Source organism: Geotrypetes seraphini, chromosome 14 (assembly GCF_902459505.1).
Source record: "Geotrypetes seraphini chromosome 14, aGeoSer1.1, whole genome shotgun sequence".
NCBI lineage: Eukaryota > Metazoa > Chordata > Amphibia > Gymnophiona > Dermophiidae > Geotrypetes > Geotrypetes seraphini.
Window position 1 is genome coordinate 43,404,120 of NC_047097.1, and position 17,903 is coordinate 43,422,022.

A 17,903-nucleotide genomic window follows, 5' to 3' on the forward strand; every position below is an offset into this window, starting at 1 on the left:
CTGGGAAATCGAGAGAAAGCTTATTGGATGACTTAGGGTGACTTTCCTGCCAGTCTTTGTGGAACTTAAACGAAGTTTATATGGTGTTCAAAGTCCTATCCTTTCCACTTCTAATAGGAGGTGAGTATGACATTTCTGTACAGCTTTCTGTGTAGCATACATCTACCGGTTCCCATACTGATAATGTAAGTTCAACACCCACTCGGTACGTTTCATCTTCTAGTTCTCCTTTGAAACATAACATTTTTTTTTCCTTGTATTAATGGTAAACTGTACAATTCTGATATCCTAGAGGAAAAAGATACAACACAGCAGTGTTCTCTGTCTGCCATTCCCTACCTCACTGATATTGCTAGATCAACTAATATATAGTTTACAAAATGGTATACTGTGTTTTAGTTATCTTTTTCATCATCCTATACTTACAATGCTGAATGAGTGATAATAAAGAGTATAAATAAAGTATAATTAAAAAAAAACAAAAAACAAAACCGTACCCACGTCTATCACGGGTCCATTGGAGACGTCTTAATGACGTTTCAGAAACCTGCGTCTATTTTGCGCGAAGAGGTTGTAGGGACGTCTACCGCACGCCTATGTACCGTTTGATTGACACTTGCGTTTCCCGGACGTCTAAAGCACGCCTATGTTAGACGTACTAATAGAGAATTTACCCCTTGATGTATATTTATGATATCAAAAAACGTAAAAAGAAAGTGACAATGATACTGTCCAAATTGAAATAGTTTATAGAATTAAGCTCCAGCATGACCCTGGCCTGTCACTACAGGCATTTTGTGATCTCCAGTTTAAAAAATTGTTCTGTTAACTCCTATTTTGCCCTATATGTTAGAATTTACACTACTAAAATATGTTAAGAAAAGATATCTACTGAAAAGTTGCATACTAAATCAAAATAAATTACTGTGCATTTTTCTTCCTTTTCTTTCTTTCTTTTTCTTCTTTTCAATTAAAACTATTTGGAACTAAAGAAGGGAATGGGGAGGGGGAATGCTATTATATATTACAAAAATGGAGTTGTAATGTTATATTTTCTTTATTATTGTATCTTTGAGTCATCAATAAAAATGCTGAGGGGGGAGTGGCTTAAGGAAGATGGCCACGGGAGGCTGGAGCTAAGTCGCCACGGAAGCTCCAGGGTTGTCACATACCTTGGTGATGGTGAAGCGCATTCTAAATCTCGGGTTTTCCCTGATGAATCGTTGGCAACAGCTGCGGGCCCGATGGACGCCTTTCTCCAGCGAGGTTACGCGAACGAGTGAACCGGTGGTTTCCTTGGCTAGGAGAGACACGCCCGCTGAAGCATCGGTGCTCTCCCTCAAGGCAACATCGCTATCTCCGGAGGAGCGGAGTCCTCCGAGTTGTCCTGGGGCATTAGAGCAGCAGATGGAGGAAAGAACGTCCTAGGGTGTTCCCTCTTCTGACCAGCTGAGTTCGGGAGTCGACTCAGCAGGAGGAGTTGTGAAGCCAATTCAGCCACCAGAGCATTTGGAGGAGTTGGAACAGCAATTGCAAGATTTCCTTACACTGAATTCATCTTTAGCTGAAGTTTCAGGTACTTTAATTACATCAGAGGGTCTGGGTTTTGAACTGATGCCTATGCAGAGGCCCAAGGTTTTTAATATGGAGACACTTTGGGAAGCAATATCCAGTTTACAAATCTCGGGGACCCAAATGCAGCAACTTACTACACGATATACTACTGTTGTATCTGAAAATTTGGAATTGAAAAATAGACTATCTAGCGTGGAAATAAAAGTGGATGGACATGAAACCAGAATAAAAACAGTGGAGTCCCAGGCCTCGGTGCGGGTAAGGGACAGAGGAAACCTTAATTTTACGGTGGAAATACTGGAAAACATGACCAGAAGGTATAATCTTCGGATTACAAACTTTCCAAAATTACCACTTATTCCAGCACAAGATACATTTAAGAAGTACTTGAAAGAAGTTTTGAAAGTTCCCGAAACCTCTTATCCGCCTCTTACAAAAATTTACTATTTACCAACTAGATCACCTGTTCAGAAACCAAACCAGCAGAATTTATCTGCTGATAGTTTGGATTTGACAAATTTCCTTGAGAGGTCTGATAATGAGATACCGGCAACTGCCACGCTGCTTGTACAATTTGCTATTGATTCTGACAGAGAATGGATGCTTACGTTGTTTTTTAAGTTTAAGGATATACCATTTATGACTAAAGTAGTGAGAATGTATCCAGATGTGTCACGAATGACCCAAAAGAGAAGAAAACAGTTTCTTATTTTGAGACCTGCAGTTAGGTGTGACGTTCGTACTCAGATTCCCCTGTAAATGTGTAATGACCTATCAAGGGAATAGATTTGTTTTCTTTGAACCTCAGCAGTTGATAAAATTTATTTCTGCTAAAGAGCAAATGTAGTATTCTTGAGAGAATTTCTGTTTCAAGCCAGCTCAGTTTAATAAGATTCTTGTTCCCTCTCAAGCGACTATCTTTTATTTTCCTTGTATTGTTTGATTAGAAAATTCAGCGAATGTATTGCTATCTCCCTCTTTAATTGAGGTCTAATTTTACAATCCAGTATACCATAGATTTCGGTTTAAATGTTTCCTTTATGATGAGAAAAAGAAGTCTTTTTGCTTCTCTTATGTAAATTATTATTATAGACTATTGTGTTATTTCAATGTTGGAACTGGTATTGTATTATTTCTTTGTTTTGACAAATAATTATGTCAAAAGTATAAAATGAAAATAAAGATTAAATTAAAAAAAAAAAAAATGCTGAAATATATCCATTAGGAAGTAGGGTGTACGTGTACTAATTGCTTTGTTTTGTAACAGTAAAGGGAATAACAGACATTTTAAAGAATATTGCAATATTCTATGGGGTCCTTTTACTAAGCTGCAGTAATTACTAATGCATGCTTATCACAGGTTAAAATGGACTATTGCAGGGCGCGCTCAGACATCCCATGATAGTTTTTGCATGTGTGTGTATTACTCATGCACTAAAAAATAACATTTATTTTTTAGTGCTGGGGGCATATTTGGGATGGAGAGTAGGTGTAGCTATGTTAATTATGCAGGATTAGCACATGAGCTCTTACCACCTACAAAATAGGTGATGTAAGTGCTCATGCGATAATAGCCACATGCTAATGGGAAAAGTAACACATGGCCACTATTGCAGAAATAGGAAATTCAGCCATTTACTGACAGTACTAAAAGTGTGGGGAAGACTCATGGTGGAGATAGCAAAAGCTACTTTTTAGCTTATCTTATAGAACAATAAGAACATAAAAACATAACATATACATTAATGAGCTAGAGCACATGTCCATCAAGCCCAGTGTCATCGCCGACACTAGCTAATCCAGCAGCAACTAATCCCACAGCTTTATTGCATGTCGAATGGCAAAAAAATACTTTCTAATTTGCTTTGAACGGTCTACCTATTAATTTCATGCAGTGCCCCCTAATCTTAGTATCATTTAAAAGAGTAAGCAACTGTTTCCCTTAGACTGTAGATCTGATTATGTAGACCTTTATCATATCCCCTTTTAATTTTCTCTTTTTCAACCTGAAGAGCCTGATGGTAGCGTTCAAATTCTTGCATGACATGGTGCCGGGCTACATGACGACTAAGCTTCCTCTGTGCATGCCGAATCGGTCCCTTCACTCCCAGGATGAAATACGCTTCAAAATGCCCCCTGGTCATGCCCTTCAACAAAGCAACGGTCCTACTCCCACTTTATAACCAGCCACTGGAATCGACTGCCCCCACCCCGCAGATCAGATCCCTTGAAGGACTCCTCAGCTTTAGAAAAGCAATAAAAACATATCTCTTCAGCTATACCCCTGCCCTTGACCAACAGACTACAAAGAAATGTATATTGGTACCAGTATGTGTCACATAAGAATAACTTGTATCATACACTGTACCTATCTCTGTGTCAAATTAGGATAAAACGTGTAGTGTAAATCTTGCACCGTAAGGATAACTATGGCAAATTGTATATTAATATTATACCCTAGTATGCATCAAGTTAGGATAAAGACTTATATTGTAAACTTGTACTGAAATTATGTATGTTAAACCTGTAACCCGTTCTGAGCTCTTTGAGGACAATGGAAGAGAAAACAAATTTAATAAATAAATAAAAATAATAACCTGTACAGCTTCCTTCATAAGAACCAGCCCATCCCTCTTTTCATGTTGTTAACTGCCTTTCTCTATGGGCTCCTTTTACAAAGGTGCGTTAGGGCCCTAACGCGCGGAATAGCGCACGCTAAAATGCCGCGTGAGCTAGCCGCTACCGCCTCCTCTTGAGCAGGTGGTAGTTTTTCGGGTAGCGTGCGCTAAAAACGAGCCAAACATCTTCTCTAAAAGGAGCCAAACATCTTCTCTAGTTCTTCAATGGGGCAACCAGACCTGCACATGATGCCCTGGATGAAGCTGCACAATAGATCAATGCAGAAGCCTTATGATGTGGCCTGTTGTATTCTCCATTCGTTTCCTAATAATTCCTAACATTTACAAGCTCTTTCAAACACATACCAGAGGATTTCAATGTATTGTCCACAATCCCCTCGATTTTCAGCACTTTTTAGCTCATGAGGAATTGTTACCAGCCAGCTAAGTACTGCTTAGCTGGCTAACTGCAGATATTCAACAACAACACACTCCTAATTAGCCAAACAAATCCTAAACAAGGAAGGCAACCAAGTCACATCAAGGTCTGTAAGGGGGAAGCTCAAAGTGCCTAACTTGGCTCACAACTTGCAAACCAAATATAATGTAATATGTCAAAGAACATGTCACATTATATGATGTTATAGGGCGCTCTCAGTGTGAACCCTCAGTGATAGGAGCTCAGCTCCGACACTTCACTTCTGGGCCAAGGCCATAAGCCTCCACCCGCACACCATCATCGAGCGCCCTGTGTGTGCAGAAATCAAACCAATCAACAATCAAAGTGAGTAAACACAAACAACCTGAGTGACCCCCACACAAACCCTGCCAGCCAAACCCCCTCAAAAAACTCACACAAAATCACAAACTCAAAAACCATACCAAAAAGTGAAAAACATGTCCAAAAGAAACAATACTTATCCAAAACTGTCACACAAACGGAAAAACCGCGCCAGGAGGAAAGGTTCAACCGCGCTGGTTTCGGGAGGAGCCCTTCTTCAGGAACCTGGCCTCCAACAGAACACAAGCAGAGAGGAAGGCTGGAGGGCGGGGTACCCGGGAGGGAGAGCACACTGGCTAAAACAGATCCACAGGTGACATCATGCAACGAACCAACCAATCATACAGTGCCAGCACTCAACACAATCAGCACCACAGAAAAGAGAAGGAGAAGAGGGAGGGAAAAGGGGAGGGAAAAAGAAACACCCACCAATAGGAGCACCGCAATCAAAAAGAGTCCCCCCCACACACACACGCAAGCACACCACACACTGCATCCAAAATCCACTATCCAAAGGGAGCCAAAAACCCTATTAAACAATGGTATTCCATTCCACACTTTCGTTAAGGCCATTCGGCTGAACAGATTGTAATTGAAAAATCCAATATTGTTCCCTGAGATTCAGGTGAGCCTGTCGATCCCCCCTAAAGTCCCAAGGGACTTGCTCAAGCACGAACCAGGATAGGTCAGTAAAACAGTGACCAAAGTCAGCACAGTGGGGTACCAGAGGGGCAGACTGAGATCCAGTACGGATCCGGCTTCTATGTTCTTGCAGTCTGACCCTGACACTTCTGCTGGTCCGTCCCACATAGCACAAACCACACGGGCAGATAATGACATAAACTACCCATTTAGAATCACACGAAGTTTGCGCTCTGAGGTGGTAAGTGCGTTGGGTCCGGGGATGTTGCCAGATAGAAATTGACAAAGATGAATGACACATGTCACAATGTCCACATGGTTGATGTCTGCCCCCACTGTGGGCCCGACTCCTGGTAGCCAGAAGGTCCTTCAAGTTCTTAGAACGAGCAAAAGCGATACACGGGGTCTCCTTAAAAATAGTATGATGTCCCAAAACATGCCAATGTTTCCTCACAATATTAGCTATCTGGTGAGCTTGATTGGAAAATGATATGGCACACACCTGTTGCTCTAGAGGTGGCCGAATGACAGGAGCCCTTAGCAATTCAGGGTTAGCATAGCGGGCTCTACGGTACGCTCTTCTAATAATCCATTCAGGATAGCCACGAGCCTTAAAACGCAGAGACAGAGCCTTTGCCTGAGCCTTATACTCTCTCAATGATGAGCAAATCCGACGAATCCTGAGGAATTGCCCCACGGGCACCGACTGGCGCAACCGGACAGGATGGCAGCTGGTATAATGTAAATATGAAGTCCGATCCGTAGGTTTGCGAAACACAGTAGTAACCAGTTTACCCTGCTCTTTGCTAACCCTGGTATCCAGATAGGTGACACTGCTTGTATTGACCGTGGCAGTAAACTTTAAATGCCTATCAAGAGTGTTAAGCCAAGTCAAAAACTCATAAAACCTGGCCTTGGTGTCAGTCCAAATAAGGAACACATCATCAAAAAAGTGGAGCCATATGGCGATATGAATCATCCATGCAGATGGATATAACAGACGTTCCTCAAAATTTGTGACATAAAGATTAGCCACACTGGGGGCCATGGCTGTACCCATGGCTACCCCGTGCGTTTGGAGATAAACTCCCCACCTCAGACTGAAGCCTTAAAGATTGTATAACCAAAGCTTTCCTCATGCAATTGGCCACCTTGGTGTTACAAAAGAACTTTTTTGAAGTGCGTGGGGAGTTTTATCTCCAAACACACGGGGTAGCCATGGGTACAGCCATGGCCCCCAGTGTGGCTAATCTTTATGTCACAAATTTTGAGGAACGTCTGTTATATCCATCTGCATGGATGATTCATATCGCCATATGGCTCCGCTTTATTGATGATGTGTTCCTTATTTGGACTGACACCAAGGCCAGGTTTTATGAGTTTTTGACTTGGCTTAACACTCTTGATAGGCATTTAAAGTTTACTGCCACGGTCAATACAAGCAGTGTCACCTATCTGGATACCAGGGTTAGCAAAGAGCAGGGTAAACTGGTTACTACTGTGTTTCGCAAACCTACGGATCGGACTTCATATTTACATTATACCAGCTGCCATCCTGTCCGGTTGCGCCAGTCGGTGCCCGTGGGGCAATTCCTCAGGATTCGTCGGATTTGCTCATCATTGAGAGAGTATAAGGCTCAGGCAAAGGCTCTGTCTCTGCGTTTTAAGGCTCGTGGCTATCCTGAATGGATTATTAGAAGAGCGTACCGTAGAGCCCGCTATGCTAACCCTGAATTGCTAAGGGCTCCTGTCATTCGGCCACCTCTAGAGCAACAGGTGTGTGCCATATCATTTTCCAATCAAGCTCACCAGATAGCTAATATTGTGAGGAAACATTGGCATGTTTTGGGACATCATACTATTTTTAAGGAGACCCCGTGTATCGCTTTTGCTCGTTCTAAGAACTTGAAGGACCTTCTGGCTACCAGGAGTCGGGCCCACAGTGGGGGCAGACATCAACCATGTGGACATTGTGACATGTGTCATTCATCTTTGTCAATTTCTATCTGGCAACATCCCCGGACCCAACGCACTTACCACCTCAGAGCGCAAACTTCGTGTGATTCTAAATGGGTAGTTTATGTCATTATCTGCCCGTGTGGTTTGTGCTATGTGGGACGGACCAGCAGAAGTGTCAGGGTCAGACTGCAAGAACATAGAAGCCGGATCCGTACTGGATCTCAGTCTGCCCCTCTGGTACCCCACTGTGCTGACTTTGGTCACTGTTTTACTGACCTATCCTGGTTCGTGCTTGAGCAAGTCCCTTGGGACTTTAGGGGGGATCGACAGGCTCACCTGAATCTCAGGGAACAATATTGGATTTTTCAATTACAATCTGTTCAGCCGAATGGCCTTAACGAAAGTGTGGAATGGAATACCATTGTTTAATAGGGTTTTTGGCTCCCTTTGGATAGTGGATTTTGGATGCAGTGTGTGGTGTGCTTGCGTGTGTGTGTGGGGGGGACTCTTTTTGATTGCGGTGCTCCTATTGGTGGGTGTTTCTTTTTCCCTCCCCTTTTCCCTCCCTCTTCTCCTTCTCTTTTCTGTGGTGCTGATTGTGTTGAGTGCTGGCACTGTATGATTGGTTGGTTCATGCATGATGTCACCTGTGGATCTGTTTTAGCCGGTGTGCTCTCCCTCCCGGGCACCCCGCCCTCCAGCCTTCCTCTCTGCTTGTGTTCTGTTGGAGGCCAGGTTCCTGAAGAAGGGCTCCTCCCGAAACCAGCGCGGTTGAACCTTTCCTCCTGGCGCGGTTTTTCCGTTTGTGTGACAGTTTTGGATAAGTATTGTTTCTTTTGGACATGTTTTTCACTTTTTGGTATGGTTTTTGACTTTGTTTGTGATTTTGTGTGAGTTTTTTGAGGGGGTTTGGCTGGCAGGGTTTGTGTGGGGGTCGCTCAGGTTGTTTGTGTTGAGTTTCATTTACTCACTTTGATTGTTGATTGGTTTGATTTCTGCACACACAGGGCGCTCGATGATGGTGTGCGGGTGGAGGCTTATGGCCTTGGCCCAGAAGTGAAGTGCCGGAGCTGAGCTCCTATCACTGAGGGTTCACACTGAGAGCGCCCTATAACATCATATAATGTGACATGTTCTTTGACATATTACATTATATTTTGTTTGCAAGTTGTGAGCCAAGTTAGGCACTTTGAGCTTCCCCCTCACAGACCTTGATGTGACTTGGTTGCCTTCCTTGTTTTTTCTAACTGCAGATATTCAGCAGGAGGACTCAGCCAGTTCACCAGATTGGCCAGAGGATTTGGGCATTGGTTTTGGGATTATTTTGCATAGCTCATATTCCACCATAAGTGTAGTGGTTAGAGTGGATATGGGCCGGAGTCCCCATCGCTAGGCTAATATAGGCAGGTATGTACAGTTTCATTCATATCTTTTTTTGGGGGGGGGGGGGACGTCAGTCAACACTGGGAAATTGTGTGGGGGGTCATGCTTACAAGTGGTCAATTTGGCCACTTTTTGGCACTTATTCATTGTTAAAACAGGTCTAACCACAAATATCTAAATTGCACCCAGGATATATTCTAAAAAATTATTACAGAAAAAAGTCCTAATCATAAGCCAGATCTAGTCTTGCCCAAACCACACCTCCAACATGCCTCCTTAAGATTTAGATGTATTTCAGACATAGAAATCTGTCTAGGAAATGGGTTTTGAGAATAGCAAATTGGATAGATTTGGTGAGAAACATGTCCACCTGTCCTTTTATGCCACTTTTTAGATATTTTTTCTTTTTTGAAAATGGGCCCCATCATGTATATCAACAATGTACAGTAAAACCTTAGATTGCAAATAACTTAGTATGCAAATGTTTTACAAGACAAGCAAAACATTTTATTAAATTTTAACTTGATATACAAGCAAGGTCTTGCAATACGAGTACATATAGTATACACACATCACAACTGAGCCGATGGTTCTTCTCTCTCTCTCTGACACTGCAGAAGTGTAGTTCTAAACAAGCTAGGTCTTGCATTAGGTGTACATACAGTATTTTGTATTAAAGTTTTTGGGTTGTGGAGTTTCCATTATTTCTTATGGGGAAATTCGCTTTGATATACGAGTGTTTTGGATTACAATCATGTTTTCAGAACGAATTATGCTTGCAAACCAAGGTTTTACTATATAGCAAATTTTCTTCCCAAATTTGGACCACATTGATTCAAAATCACAAATTAACAATTTTCTTATGGAAATGGAAACACCATTTCCCCAAAGTGGGCTGAGTGTGTGTGGCGCAGTGGTTAAAGCTACAGCCTCAGCACCCTGGGGTTGTGGGTTCAAACCCATGCTGCTCCTTGTGACCCTCGGCAAGTCACTTAATCCCCCCATTGCCCCAGGTACATTGCCCCAGATTGTGAGCCCGCCGGGACAGACAGGGAAAATTCATGTAAAACCATTCTGAGGTATAGAAAATTTAATAAATTTAAAAAAATAAAATAAGCTCATTTTTACTGCAGCAGTAAAATGTCTGATTTTCTTTTTTCTTTTTTTTCAATTAATGGGCATGCATTAATATTGCCATTAAAAACAATTAAGAGAGTGTGTGGCACAGTAGTTAGAACCATAGCCTCAGCACCCTGGGGTTGTAGGTTCAAATCCCATGCTGCTCCTTGTGATCCTGGGCAAGTCACTTAATCCCCCATTGCCCCAAGAATATTAGGTGGAGTGTGAGCCTACCGAGACAGCTAGGGAAATATGTTTGAGTACCTGAATGTAAACCTCTTAGGCTATAAGTGGTATATAAATACTAAAAATAAAATAAATTACTACATGAGCACTTCCCACCACCTATTTTGTAGTTAGAAAGGGATCACATGGTAATCCTATGCTAATCAGTTTGCATGTGGTAATGTAGACATGTTAACCGATTCGTGCAGACTCTCTACCCCCAGACATGTCCCCTGAACCAAAAAATATAATCTTTAGAGCACAGGTAACACATACCAATTTGGAACCTACTGCAGGACACCTGAGCGTGTCTTGTGGTAAACCTTTTTAAGGTACAGTTAGCACATGCTAGACCAGGAATCTCAAAGTCCCTCCTTGAGGGCCGCAATCCAGTCGGGTTTTCAGGATTTCCCCAATGAATATGCATTGAAAGCAATGCATGCACATAGATCTCATGCATATTCATTGGGGAAATCCTGAAAACCCGACTGGATTGCGGCCCTTAAGAAGGGACTTTGAGACCCCTGTGCTAGACCTTACTGCAGCTTAGTAAAAGTATTCCTTAACCCTCTATTGCCCCAGATACAAAAACTAAAACTAGACTATGAGCCCACTAGAAAAAAAGAAATTACATGTATGTAATATGTAAACTGCTTTGATTGTATCACAGAAATATATGAAATAAAAGAAGGAGATTTAGGAGCAGGATCTTGATCAGATGATAGTTTTTTGGTCAAACAGGAGTAGACAATCAGCGAAAGATGCACGGATATCCTCAATTTTGCTAAACAGCATGCAAGAACAGGAACCATGAGAACTTGGTCAGAAGTAGGGTTACCATATGGCTCCAGAAAAAAGAGGATAGATTGAGACATCTGGGTTTTACTTCCATTGGCAGCAATGGAAGTGAAACCTGGCTATCTCAATCTGTTCTCCTTTTTCTGGACATTCAAACAATGAAAAGATCTATTAATTAAAAACAAAAAGGTCAAGGAATCTTAAACCAAACAAGAAATATGATAAGGTTATGCTCAGTAAGATTAACACCATCCCCACTGGCAGTAGTAGTAATCAAAACATTATAGCATCACCTGCCTACTGCCATAAGATATTGATAAAATTACGCAAAATATTACTTATCTTGCTCAGTCTTGTCAACAGGAAAGAAGATATGGTTGCAAAACTCAAATACATTGCCAGTATCTGTAATTCCTCAAAGTGCAAAGACCCACAAGCATGCAAAACGTGAAAAATAATGTTCAGAGGTCCAAAAATCCAGTATAGTTCAAACAGCTACAAACAACTATAGTCAACCATATCGATTATGGATCTAATAGTTGGAGCCAGGCTGCAGGAGGTGGGGTGGAGGGCATGAGAATGACGTGTGGGGGCAGAGAGGTGCCGGCATCCCGCCCTCCCCCCCACCACCACGACCACGCCACTGAGTCTGAGACTTAATTATTCATAGCTATCTTCTTCTTTCTACTTGTGTTGAAGTATTTTGAATTAAATAACCATAGTTTCATAGTGAAAAGAAAGAGAAGCAGCAGGCAGGCAGTTCGGGGTCGCGGCGAGAGTTAGCTCCGCCCACCCCCGCACGTCACAGGTCGCATCGGCCCGGGCTCCCCTTTGAGAGAAAGGGAGCCAGGACACGAGGCGGACTGCGGCGGCGTCTTAGTTGTTGATTTTTCTTCAGCTCCGGAGGAGAGGAGAGGGGAGGAAAGCCAGAAAAGAAAGAGAAGCAGCAGACAGGCAGTTCGGGGTCGCGGCGAGAGTTAGCTCCGCCCACCCCCGCGCGTCACAGGTCGCATCGGCCCGGGCTCCCCTTTGAGAGAAAGGGAGCCAGGACACGAGGCGGACTGCGGCGGCGTCTTAGTTGTTGATTTTTCTTCAGCTCCGGAGGAGAGGAGAGGGGAGGAAAGCCAGAAAAGAAAGAGAAGCAGCAGGCAGGCAGTTCGGGGTCGCGGCGAGAGTTAGCTCCGCCCACCCCCGCGCGTCACAGGTCGCATCGGCCCGGGCTCCCCTTTGAGAGAAAGGGAGCCAGGACACGAGGCGGACTGCGGCGGCGTCTTAGTTGTTGATTTTTCTTCAGCTCCGGAGGAGAGGAGAGGGGAGGAAAGCCAGAAAAGAAAGAGAAGCAGCAGGCAGGCAGTTCGGGGTCGCGGCGAGAGTTAGCTCCGCCCACCCCCGCGCGTCACAGGTCGCATCGGCCCGGGCTCCCCTTTGAGAGAAAGGGAGCCAACGGCGCCCAGCCGTTCGGCGCGCGGCGAAGGCGCGCGGTAAAGGCGCTCGCCTTAGCGAGAGCGCCTTCGCGAAGGGCCTTGCAAGGAACGAGCGCTACACACTCAAGAACACCAGAGGAGAACAGACCGGTAAGGAATCGACAAGCACAAAAGATAAGGAAGAGACAGACACAAAAAGAAACCAACCTGCACATACAATCAAGGTGAGGTAGAGCAGAGACAGCACACACGAGAGAGACAACAAGGCAAGCAACACAAGGAAGCAGCAGGCAAGGGACACAAGCACACAAAGGCACAGGCACTGTAACACAAACATACTCACTCAAACAGGAAGCAAGAAATGGAAGCTCAAGGAAGTCAGAAGATGAGCTTTCCTGTCTTCTGCAATATGTATGACTACCTCCCTTCGGGGATCCAGGCATACATTTGCGATCGATGCATGGAGAGGGATAGCTTGAAATGTCAGGTAAGACTATTGGAGGGAACAGTGATGGAACTCGAAGACAGAATCCGAGCACAGGAGAAGATTCTAGTGGAGTACAGCCCAAACGACGAGGTCAAGGATCTAGAAATGTTCATAGAGGAAGCCCATCAGCACCACGTAGAGATCCCAGGGCTGGAAAACTGTACTCAGGAAACCCATGTGAGTAGAGAAGACACCCATGCAAACACAGAAGAAAGCGAAGACGAGGTAGGAGACAACCGCACACCAGGAGGAATAGTGAGAGCACAGGAAGATGTCCCCTCGCTCAAAGAACAGGGAACAATTTCAAGAATATCATTGGAGGAAGAAGACTGGCACTACTCCAAGGACGTAGACCTACGCACCCCAAGGAACTCCCGAATAAAGAAGATGGGGATCATCGTAGGAGACTCCATTATACGACACGTGGACAGCCACACCGCAGGAGGAAGAGAGGACAGAGTCGTCACCTGTCTGCCTGGAGCAAGAGTAAAGGATGTGACCAACAGGATCTCCAGGATCATAGATGGCGCAGGGGGAGTGGACACCGCTGTGCTTATCCACGTGGGAACAAATGATGTGAGCGGGCGGAAGTATGACAGGGAAGAGATGAAGGGTCAGTTCCGCTCACTCGGAAGAAAACTGAAGATCAGGGAGGTGAATGTGGCCTTCTCTGAAATCCTCCCTGTACCAAGAGCAGATGGAAAGAGACAAGGGGAATTGCAAGCAATCAACGCCTGGATGAGACGATGGTGCGAAGACGAAGGCTTCGACTTCGTGCGAAACTGGACGGCGTTCTGGGGAAAAAGCAAGTACTACAGAAGGGATGGACTACACCTCAACAAGGAAGGAGCAAGAGTTTTGGCAGGCAACATGAAGAAAGCAATAGAGAAGGCTTTAAACTGAAGGACAGGGGAAAGCCGACAGTCGACCACCGGTCGATGGTATGGACAACAGGATGCCCCGACGTAGGAACAAAGGACTACTACTCATACATAAGAGAGGTCGACCTCACAGCCAACAAAGGAGAATAAGCAGGAAGGGACAACTCAGACACAGGAGGGGAAGACCACACAGCAAACATGGAAGATAACACAGGAGCAGTAAAGGATACCATAAATAAAACTGTAAGGACAGCCAAGAGTAGAAGGTCCAAAAAGGTAACACGAAGGGAACTTAGATGCATATATACAAATGCTAGAAGTATAGGAAACAAAATGGGAGAACTAGAGATGATAACAAGACATGAGAACATGGATATCATTGGCATAACAGAAACATGGTGGAATGAAGAAAACAAATGGGACACAGTACTACAGGGATACAAACTATATAGAAGGGATCGAGAAGGGCAGAAAGGTGGAGGTATTGCCCTATATGTTAAGGAAGAAATAGATTCTGTTGGAATGATTACAACAGACAGGAAAGAGAAGCTGGAGTCCCTCTGGATCAAAATTCCTGGTCAAAATGGCGCAGATACAAAAATTGGCCTTTACTATCGTCCCCCAGGACAGGCGGTAGACACTGACTCAGAAATGATGGAGGAAATCAAACAAGTATGCAAGACAGGCAATGTAGTTATATTGGGAGACTTCAATCTCCCAGGAATAGACTGGAAACTAGGAGCCTCCAATTGCGGCAAGGAGGCCAAGTTCCTGGAGGTGCTAGGGGATTGCTTCCTGGAGCAAATGGTAAAAGAGCCGACAAGAGGCGATGCCATCTTGGACTTAGTCTTAAATGGTCTCAAGGGACCGATAACAGAAGTAGAAGTCAGGGCTCCATTGGGAACGAGTGATCACAATGTAATCAACTTTAAACTGGACATCGGGAAAAGGAAACATGCCAAAACCTTAACCACCACCTTAAACTTTAAAAAGGGTAAATACGATTGCATGAGAGCCATGGTAACAAAACGACTCGAGAAGATGGTGGACAAACTTGAAACAGTAGATCAGGCATGGTGCCTATTGAAAAATACTATTGCAGAAGCACAAGATCTCTACATTCTGAGGATTTCTAAAGATCGGAGAACTAAAGGCAAAGGAGAACCGGCATGGCTTACCATACAGGTGAAGGAAGCCATAAAAGAAAAGAAGGACTCTTTCAAAATATGGAAATGCACGAAGACAACCGAAGCCTGGAACAAACATAAAGATGAGCAGAAGAAATGTCACAAAGCGGTGAGGGATGCAAAACAGGACTATGAGGAAAAAATAGCCCGGGAGGCCAAAAACTTCAAGCCCTTTTTTAGATACGTGAAGGGGAAAAAACCTGCAAAAGAGGCAGTGGGACCCCTGGACGACAAGGGAATAAAAGGGTACATCAAGGAAGATAAACAAATCGCAGACAAACTAAATTCCTTCTTTGCCTCCGTCTTTACGAAGGAGGACACCTCAACAATACCTGAAGCGGAGAAACTGTTTACAGGAGAAATAGAGGACAGCCTCACCACAGTTGAAGTGAACTTGGATCAGATATACTACCAGATCGACAAACTTAAAAGTGACATCCCCTGGACCGGATGAAATTCACCCGAGAGTCTTGAAGGAATTGAAGGTTGAAATCGGAGAGTTATTGCAAAAACTTGCAAACCTGTCAATCAGAACTGGACAGATACCAGACGACTGGAAGAAAGCAAACGTCACACCAATTTTCAAAAAAGGATCGAGAGGAGAACCGGGCAACTATAGACCTGTGAGTCTTACGTCTGTCCCCGGCAAGATGATTGAATCACTGATCAAGGATAGCATAGTTCAGCACTTGGACACACACGACTTGATGAAACCCAGTCAACATGGATTCAGGAAAGGGAAATCGTGTTTGACGAATTTACTCCAATTCTTTGAGACCGTGAACGAGCAAATTGATAGTGGAAAGCCGGTGGACATAATATACTTGGATTTCCAGAACGCGTTCGACAAAATTCCACACGAAAGACTTCTCAGGAAACTACAAAGCCATGGCATAGAGGGAGATATACAAAGATGGACAGGCAAATGGCTGGAAAACCGAAAGCAGAGAGTGGGCATAAATGGGAAGTTCTCTGACTGGGAGAAAGTGACTAGTGGTGTACCCCAGGGCTCGGTACTTGGGCCGATCCTTTTTAATATTTATATCAATGACTTGGAAAACGGAACATCCAGTGAGATCATCAAGTTTGCAGACGACACAAAACTCTTCCGGGCAATCAGATCGCAGGAGGATAGTGAGGAACTCCAGAGCTATTTGTGTCGGTTAGAAAAATGGGCGGAGAAATGGCAAATGAGGTTCAACGTGGAGAAATGCAAGGTAATGCATTTAGGCAGTAAGAATAAGGAATACGAGTACAAAATGACAGGTGCAACTCTGGGAAAAAGTGAACAAGAAAGAGACCTGGGTGTACTGATAGATAGGACCCTGAAGCCGTCGGCACAATGCGCGGCAGCGGCAAAGAAGGCAAATAGAATGTTGGGCATGATAAAGAAAGGAATCTCGAGTAGATCGGAGAAAGTAATAATGCCGCTTTATAGGGCAATGGTCAGACCTCACTTGGAATACTGCATCCAACATTGGTCTCCCTACCTAAAGAAGGATATAAAACTGCTGGAGAGGGTGCAGAGACGAGCAACTAAACTAGTGAAGGGTATGGAGAAACTGGTATATGAGGATCGACTTAAAACACTGGGATTGTTCTCCCTTGAGAAAAGGAGACTGCGGGGGGATATGATCGAGACTTTCAAAATACTGAAAGGAATCGACAAAATAGAGCAGAGAAGATTATTTACATTGTCCAATTTGACACGGACAAGAGGACATGAAATGAAGCTAAGGGGGGACAAGTTCAGGACTAATGTCAGGAAGTTCTGCTTCACACAGAGAGTGGTGGACATCTGGAATACTCTCCCAGGGGAGATTATTGCGGAATCGACAGTCCCAGGCTTCAAAAGCAAACTAGATGCATATCTCCTTGAGAAAGGCATATAAAGATATGGTGGCTATAAAATAAACCAGGTGTATACCTGGCGGGGCCTCCGCGTGTGCGGATCGCCGGACTTGATGGACCGAAGGTCTGATCCGGAGATGGCGCTTCTTATGTTCTTATGTTCTTAGTGCAGCGCCTCACACAGGAGATTTCCACACCTGTTTATTTTTATTTATTTATTTATTTTTTTCAAATTATGTTTATTGAAAATAGCAAACGGTCCAGACAAGCAAGTACAATCAGCAAAGTAACTTACTCAGTTTTCTGATAATCTACGTACCAACATTTGGGACCCCTAAGGAAGGAGTGTTTCTTTGAAAAACAGACCATGTCGGGTCCGGTCCACATGAATATTAGGACCAGTTCTTTGGATACCATTTAATGTAGCTTATGTATTTGTTTTAAGATTTTTGTTATTTTAATAAATTCCTGTACATTTTCCTGCAGTTTTTTGTTCTGTTTTCTTGTTTTACTGCAGATCTTGTTGGTTCTTTTTTTGTTTTGTTTCACTGCAGGATTTGCCATTATCTTCTACAATCCTCAGTGCTTCATGTCTCCCAGTCTGGTGCTGGCCAGATCATGCTGTTCTTAGCTTCTGAAATCTTTTAATTTTAGGCTCCCCAGCCTGATTCTGCCAAGCCAGTGGGAGGAGGGTTTAAGGTGATGCAGTGTTTGTGCTGGGGGAAATGTCTCCATATGGGTTAGCTTTGCACACACCATGACAATAATAAACCTCACTCTTAAGCCATCTCTCAAATTTAGTGTAACATACACCTTAGCAGTTCCATCATGCTAAAGAAAGCTTTGTATCTCTGTGGACAAAGTGACTCTTTAGGTATGCTCCTGATATCTTTTTCAGGCATGACAAATATTTTAATTTTCTTTGCCAAATATCTGCTTTTTCAACCAATGCTATTAAGGTTGTTCCACCATT